Below are 8,823 nucleotides of genomic sequence, written 5' to 3' on the forward strand. Positions count from 1 at the left end.
ATCCTTTCATCTTATTTCTCTGTTGCAATCTTTCCTGAGGTGGCTCTGGTGGTTGGCTTTCAGTTCTTCTTGCCTTACTCGTAGCTACAGCAAGATTGATTAATCAGCATGATATCCAGGCAGTTATTGACTCAAAATAGACTCTGTCAGAACTGTAACACTATTATTTGAACAACCTGAGTATGTCTTACCTCATATCCTGGGTCTATACTCATAGAGTCTGGTGGAGACTCGTAGAGCCTGTCATTGTCACATTATTAAACCAACGTGCAGTGCGTGTCTTTACATAGAGGAATATCAGATACACAGTGCAACTTGTACTTCATTCTCTCAGAGACCATTTAGTTTAAGTGCACTGCTTCCGCCATAGTTAAGGCCCCATTACAAACACGGACTTCGTTATAAAACCTGAGAGCTTCTAGATTTCACAGCCATCACAGACCCGACGCCATTGTCAATATTAGACTCTACTGATGCCAGTGAGCTATTCCGGACTTCACAGCTCGTCCTCCCAGAACACATCAGTGGAAACGATTGCATCACAGGAGTCTGGAAGATAAGAAACAGGGGAGGAGCACCAGCTGCCTGTCTTTGTCAGTTGACAGCGCTAATCTGCCGAGGAGAACTCTCTCAGGACTCCGTGGAGCTAGGAGGAGAACGAGCACCGAGCCATCTGTGCAGATACAACTTTCCCCCAGCATTAGCAGTAATAGTTTTCCTTCTCGCAATTGCTGATAATTACTGTTGATGGAGCATGGAGCTGGTTCCTCCCCCGCAAGAGAAAGCCATGCTTGTCGCCATGGCAAAGAGTGGGCGGCGGATAACGAACGAGGTGCTTGATTGGTTGAGACAGACCCATGCAAATGTGAAATGAAATATTCATGTCGTGCAGTTGGGGTTGCTGAAGTTCCACTGATCAGATGCGCTAAGTAAGTCAGGCCCTGGATCATTTCACCGGGATATACAGTAAACAAAAGCAAAGCAGCAATTGATGATGTTACCTTTAAAGCTAAGGCTAGTCTCAAAAGGGAATGTCAGGTTGTTACACTGAAGAGCAGCTGGAACTCCCAATACTGAACCAAACAAGCCTGAATTACCAAATATTGACAAACAATTTTCATGTGTGACCTTTGTCCCAGTATCTGACGTCGATGCAATCCAACAAGGGTTAAGGGTGGAGTTTGGTGTTCGAATCGCGTTCGGTCAAGACCGAGTTTATGTCACCTGCACCCTCAGTCTCCAAACCACAGCATGCTGAGATGCATGATCGCTGATGGATCTCAGAGCCTTGAGTATGTTGTTAGCACTGTAGTGTTTTGTTATTGTTTGAGAAGATTTATATAAGATGAATTATATCTCACAAATTATTTTTATACCCTGAAGGTTGCCAGACGACCCAAATGCAGTGAAATTAAAGGGCACAAGGTTAATGTCAGCCAGATAGATTTTGAATGAAACAATATTTGAACTATTTGAACCATATTTGATGCAGAGTCTACTATTCGTATGTTGGGTAATTACATGTCTGGGGGGGTGGGTGGTGGGGGGGGCAAAACTTGTGGTTATGTGTAGGTTTGTAACAGCACAATGACTGTCAGATGTGTGCAGACAGAGAGTACTATAATAACTGGTTCTTTGAATGTGAAAATCAGGGCAGCAAATTAGCTTTATTATTCATCGTGAAGTGCGTAGATGGCTACAAACACTAATTCATGATTTGTGGATGCTGTTGGCATTTTGACAGCAGAATGCTTGGCTCAGATGGCTGTTGACAGAGGACTGGTTTGAGGCACATATTGTGCTGGAGAACAACACTTCCACAGAGCCGTGTGTTTGCTCTCCAGCTAAGGATGACTTCACAAACCTTGGAATATCAGTCAGGTTTTGCTTGTTTGTTTGTTTGTTTTTCTTTTTGGTGGCAAGTTGGTGTTAAGCAGGCCCATTCCTGTTACATGTTGTTCCCTCCTCCTTCACTTTGTGATACGGAAAACTCGGTAGTGTGGAGCATCTTTCTCAGGAAACAGTCCTGATTATTGCCACATGCTCCAGTCAGATCCGGTCAGAACCAGACATAGCTAGCGAGTTGCGATCTTGTGAGTTCGATTCTAAACTTTTTAATAGTTCTTGCATATGCATGACATAGTCCCACATTGGTGAACCAGCCATTGTGGCAGTCTTGGTGAAAAAGATGCTAGGTGCTGGTACGAGGTTTATTTCCTGTTAGCCAGTAGAAATAGGTAAAAGTCAAAAGTAGCTAGTTACCAGTTACGTAAGGTTAGCAAGCAGTCTTCAGGGCTGCCATTTGAACATTAGGTTAGGTAGCTCAGTACAGCGTCACAGGTGATATGACGTTAATAAGCTTGGTGCATCACTCACCCACCCGCACACAAACTTGATTATCCTGACATCAAATCCATTACAAATAACAGCACCCAAGAAAATAGTTAGAGCTCTGTTTCTTCTGCAATGCCATTCTCAGCCAGCAGCCACGCAGACACTGAAACTCGACATTTATCGACTCTGGCAGGTTAGCAACTCACAGAGTTGGCTGCACTGTCAGGATTTGAGCCATTTACCCAATTTTCCACTTTACTATTGTCTTTGTCAAAGTACCTCTGCCATCACCAGCACTCTATTCATGCCTGGCTTCCGCCTGCCAATCAGTGGGTGTCCTCAGGGGCTTGAGTTCAGGGACTGACCAACTCTGCCCGGAAAACCGAAAGGGTTTGGAGTACGAATCTCAGATGCCACTGGAGCTCAGCAAAAATGCCTTTCGCTCCTTGCTTCCTTACGTGTCGCTGTTGTGCACTCGAAAAGCAGTGCTTTTTGTTGAAATGCACAGGCTCTTTTGTGTGGAAAAGTTTTGCCATATTCAGAGTTACAAAATGTGAATTTTTAGTTTGGCTTAGTTTAATAAAATGTGTTTAATTTCCTGCGAGCGTGCACTCTCCTCCTCCCTTACTCTCTCAGACACAAACACAAAGACACACACAAACTCTAAAGATAAATGGCTATCTGAAAGAAGTGAAAAATATACTTGGTAAGTTGATGGTGAACAAATCTTTATACTAGGGGCTCGTTCTTAATCATCCCAGCAGAGCCGGACAAATTTCAATAAGCCGTTACTCTTACTCTCCATCCACACTGAGCGAATGGGGGCTGCATTCTTGGTTTAAGTGCTTTCTCACTGTCTGCTTTCACACGATTACTCTATGTCAGCTCCCTGCATTCCGTAAACGATATACAGGCTGAATTTCCTTTCTGTGAGTGCCCTTTGATTTAAGCACAGCGCATAGCGATGACTTTAATTGATCTCAGCAGCTTTTAAACACGACAGCCTGAAAACAATTAACACCTTTCTTCTGACGCCGCAGGCTCTCCTGCTGGCCAGGCGAAGAATAATATTTGTTTTCACCAGCAGTGTCATGGCTCACGTCAGCTCATTGGGTTTTTACTGTGTTTGCAAATGGAGATTTCAGCACCCTGTATGACTGGTGAGAGAGCAGCTTTGACGAGGTGGTGTTGTTTTAAGAATGTATACTCCTCCGTCTGGGTTGTTGCTTTCCTTCGCTTGTTCCAGCTTTTCCGTCTTTCTGACTGTCTCTCTCTCTCCTTCACTCTCTCTCTTAGGTCAAGGCCAGTCTCACATATACACACAAACACTGCACTTAAGTTCTCTCCCTTGATTCCCAGGGTTTAATGCCCTTGATGTAATTCATGGCCCAGGAAAAAAAAAAAAAAGACAGGCTCTCTGAACTAACAAGCAAATGACTGACACGCAGACACGCGCACACACATGCACTCCGCATTGCGGAATACTTTTCCTATGACTTCACAATCATTTGGAAGTATGCTTAATGCTCATTGCCTTTGAATTAGTCAGTGTGAAGTAAATGTTCAACTGTCAATATTTAGGCAGTAATCGATCCATTTTACAACTGGAACATGTCCTGTGCGAGCGTTGGTATAGTCTGGGCTTATTTGAGTCTGCTGTTGAATAGCTTTAGTTGGCGTCCATTCTTTCTGAGCCATGAAATTCTACCGAAGGGACTCTTGGACCAGTGCAATGTATCCAAAGTGTTTTCAGCAATGTCATGTATACTAGTCTCTTGCTCCAGGGCTGAGTTACACTTGAACTGTAACCCAGTCAAATAAAGAGTACATTCTCACACAAAATAAATGACAGATAGAATTTCTGTTTAAAATATCTGTCATAGTACAACACTTACCAGCAACTATGTTCACAAGGTATATAAATTAGCAGCTGCAACTGAGTAGTGGTATTCATTTTGCACACATAGCTGACACCCTGATATTTTCCTAATTGTTTATTTAAAAATATTCTCTAAACCAGTGTATTTCTAATAGTGGAAGAGCTGTAATTGGTGATAGCGATCTCTATGCAGACTTCCATATAAGCTAGGGTTAGTATATTGTGTGTGTATATATAGTACTAGGTTGAGTATATTGAACATCAAATGTTACTACTGCCTAGTTTCAGATTTTCACAGCTTGTTGTGTGCCATTTCAGTAAATGGCTCATTAGAATGGAAAGTGTGCTGTGATTCCAAAGGAAAAAAGAAAAACAAGTATAATTTCATAAGGTCCTTCTCACTTCTAAATTGGATGAGGTGATACTCCAAGTGAGCTTCAAAATATTACACAACATGTCAATATTTTTCTTTTCTTTATTTATTATAGTCTTTCCAAAAAGAACCTTCTGAGCAAGTATTCCAAGAGAAACATCTTGGGCCTGTTTTTTGGCTGCTAGTAACTGCACTTGGCAACATTTGACTACACTTGAAATCTTCTGAGAATGATTTCAAGGCCAGACTTAGGCTTAATACGACAAACATGTCGAATATCTGTGGCTTGTCTTAAACTATCTTCATTTCCATGGTTTGATTGACAGGTCCTTACTTGAAGTTGCTCAGCATGTCTCTGTGTTTGAAAGTCACTTACCTTCCGTTTCATTCTGCACATTAACTGTTAATGACTCCAGATGTTCCCCCCCCCCCCCACTTCTAACTAAATTGTTAATTGAATCAGGCCATAAAAGAGCAGATGCTTGTGGACACCAGTGGGTCTTCAGACTGAGAGGCCGAAGTAGGGGAGGGAAGGTCGTTCTCCAACTCCAGAAACAATCCACTTTGCTTTTATGGCTGGCAGTTCAAGACGTGTTCAGTCTCACTTCCATAGGTTAGGGCCTTCTGTGCGGAGATGTTGCAGAGGTTGGGAGCGTGTGTTGGGCCTTCCCCGGGTTTCATGAGCCTCTTAGACGACGAATTGAAGTTGTGTGTGGAGAGACGGGGAAAAAAAATCTCTGACTCACCAGGTTTATTCTCACATGTGAAGTATGTGTTTCATAGACAAAGGGTGTGTTTTCTCTCTTTGCCCCAACTCCTAACACATAAACACACTCACACAAAGACATATACAGTATATAGATGAACAAACCAACCACACACACAGCTCCTCTTAAATCTGCGATAAGAAAAGAAATACAAAGCAGTAAACGCACAGGAGTTCTCTTTTCCCATGGGCATAGGTCCCCATGCACCCCAGATTAGTACTGCAAGTCTGAAACAGCTCTTGTTATTCATGGCTCGCCAGTTTATTTTGGTAGATCTGGAACGAATTTCCCTCCCCCTTTTGCCTGCGCCCGAAATAAATACGTTTGTTTCTCGGTAAATGCCGCCGCAGTCAACAAAAGAACAAGGCGCTGCCCTTGTGCGTCTGACTGAATGGGATGGGGGAAATTTTGGGCAGGAACGACAGCAAGACAGCTCTTTATTTAAGTTGGCGGGGGGTCCTGGGTGGTCACAGCGTTTCTTGTGGCACGTCCCTGTGCCTCGGTCGAAGACGGGCCACTCCTTCACTCCCCTCCCGTCGCCACGTCTTAGTTGGGCCTCGTCGCCACATGAAAAACAGCCAGCTCCGCCCACAGATTGAGACAGACAGAGGAGAACAGTCCGGATCTCCAGAACAGGCTCGTGTCTCACATGTGCCACTTCAGATGGAAGGATCCGAGTGTGCCAAAGCAGTCCTGCGCAAACAGTCTGTAACTGCCAATTGTTTCCAGCTTGGAGATACTGCACCACCACCCCCAAACCTCTTCAACAGAGTGCCCAGCAGGGTCTCTGCACAAACTAGTGGGCAAGTCTCTCAACCAGTGCCATGGCCTCTTTATTTGAGAAGGGTCCTTGAGCACAACCACTGATCTCAGATCAGGGTTTGGTTCTGTCAGTTCCCATATCATTTGGTGTGTGACAGGGCTCAGCTGACCGGGAAGCAGCCCCTCTCTGTGATGGTGCACAAACATTATGTTTCCAACTCATAAAAATTTGTTCTGATTCAATGGAAAGAGCTGAAGGAAGTGTGGTATGGTGGAGGTGGCAGGGGTGGTATTCACAAACCTGAAGATAGGACAAGATGGTGGTCCAAAGCCATTTGTTACGTTTCATAAGCGCTAGTGGACCAGACCTGTTTACTCAGCTGAGTTTCCCATGGCAGAGTCGGTCTAAATCGTAGTCCGTGGTCATGGACTCTCTCGAGCTCCCCCTCCGCTTTATCAAAACAAAACTGGGTAAAAAACAACTGACATAAATAAAACTATCCACATTTCCCATTATTCTTTGTGTGCATTTTGTGTGTGTCAATGTCATATGGATGCAATTAGTTTAAGCCCTGTAAAATAGTGCGTGGGGGGAATTTTTTTTTGTTGTTTTCTGTTATTTTACAAGTCCCCCATTAGGCATACAATACTTTTTGTCTCTGACAAAAGTTCTGCCCTATTAGATATTTATGCCTACAGTATGGTTCTCAGGTTGTCGAGTGTGCATGTCATCTCTGTTTCTTTCTATGCCCCTTCATTTGCAATATTTTTCCTGGACGCTTGTCAGACTGTGTGCAGATGTTGAGCCCTTTTCCAAAAGTGGTATATGTGTTGTGGCTTGAACATGACATGCATCGTGTGATGCTGGCCAGCAAGGGAGGTCACCTGCTTTCTGTCTTCCACTGGTTCATTTGTACAAAACAAAAACAAGACCAACAACTAAACAGTGGCCAAAAGTAGGCCCATTAATAAATAGTCACATAAATTAGCAAGGCTGCTGTCTTAGGTTTTTTGTGTCGATATTATTGTGCAGCTTATTTGCTAAAGTATAACAAATAAACATACGTTTTATATGTATTTCTTATATATTTCACTGGGGGACAGCTGATGTTACTGTTTTAAGTGAAGAGAAGCTCCAATTTTGTAAGTACTTCGTGGTTCTCAATTTCATATGATATGAAGAGTCACAGTGCCCTCTGTTGGTGGAAGCATTCTGTCCTCCATCTATACAGCAGGGACTGTGACACGGGTTATACATGCGACAAAGGACTGTATGAACATTTAAATATAAAGCACTAACAATAGATAGAATATATAAATGGTCTGTAATAAATATTTGTCATTTGCTTTAAAGCAAAATAGAAGACAATTGATATGGCTCGCAATTTGCATTTTAAAGGTAAATTTCTCTCGTTTCAATTAAATTCAATTAATTCAATTCAGTTAATTCAATTCATTAATTCACAATTCAGTTAAATAAGAAATAAGGGAAACAAACAAGAGCCAACTACTGCAATTCTTAGAAAGATTGCAAAGAAGACATATGAAAGAAAATATCTAAAATATCTGCTTTAAATTATTCCCACTGCATGGTCAATGCAACCACTTTATATCGTTTATTTAAGCAAAATCCAATAAAATAACATTTAGTTTCTTAAGTCGACTGCAGTGGAATTTAATAGGCTTCATTTAATTACTTATGGATCTCTTTGGTAATTAACACTTGGGGGATTTTAAATCATCCAATTTCAATTAAATTACTGAAGTATCTCAATGGAACCAGAAGAATGATCCCAACAATTATGACCTGTGAATGCAATTAATGTGTGATTCAGCGGTAGCATGAGTATTTCAAGAGTACTTTTAATGAGTATTTTTCACTTCAAATATATGAATACTTTTCATGAGTACTTCAAGCATGTGAGTACTTGTAATCTTGGAATGTTCAAAATCAGCACAAATATACAGGATTTTCAGGGTCAGCATGTTTAGATTCTGCAAATATTTGTTACTGTGGCACAGAGACATGGATTAACACAGTTTAAGCCTAGTCCAACACTAACCACATCAGGAAGCAGAGTCTACCAATGTAAGATCAATGAATGTTTGAGAATTAGCCAATTCTAATGAAAAACGTGGGCAAACTGAGACCTGTAGAGGTGGGGGATAGTAGAAGGAAGATGGTGTGTCAGGCGGTGTCACCATCTCCAGCCCAACCGCACCAGCCTCTAACATGCATCAGCATTCCCTGAGGCAGTGGCGCTCAGCCTAAGTGCTTCAGAGGGACACAGTTTACCACTTATCCCCTCTCCCGATGGTTGCACCACTCCGGAATACTTTATCAGCAGGCCCCCAGAATGAAAAAAAAAAAGGGGTAAAAGGGAATTCTTGGCTGTCAATCTCTGGCAGTCCTGGGTGGCAGACAGATCGGATACCTTCTGAGTGGTCTCTGCAGTCAGGCTCTGGAATCTGCTGGCTCTCGTGGGCACGCTACACCAGGGGACATTAAGTGCTGACTCTTGTCTCCTTTTTGTCTTTACTCTGGGGTCTCCTCGCCTTTCTTTGTCTTTGCTCTGTTGTCGTCCTGCTACTGATTTATTCATTATACATGTTTACGCAGGAGGCCGCACGTATCATGCTCTGGCCGATTCTGTCTGGAAAATCTCAGCATTTCCTTGGATTCACACGTGGTGGTAACATGACACGGG

Source organism: Electrophorus electricus, chromosome 6 (assembly GCF_013358815.1).
Source record: "Electrophorus electricus isolate fEleEle1 chromosome 6, fEleEle1.pri, whole genome shotgun sequence".
NCBI classification, from domain to species: domain Eukaryota; kingdom Metazoa; phylum Chordata; class Actinopteri; order Gymnotiformes; family Gymnotidae; genus Electrophorus; species Electrophorus electricus.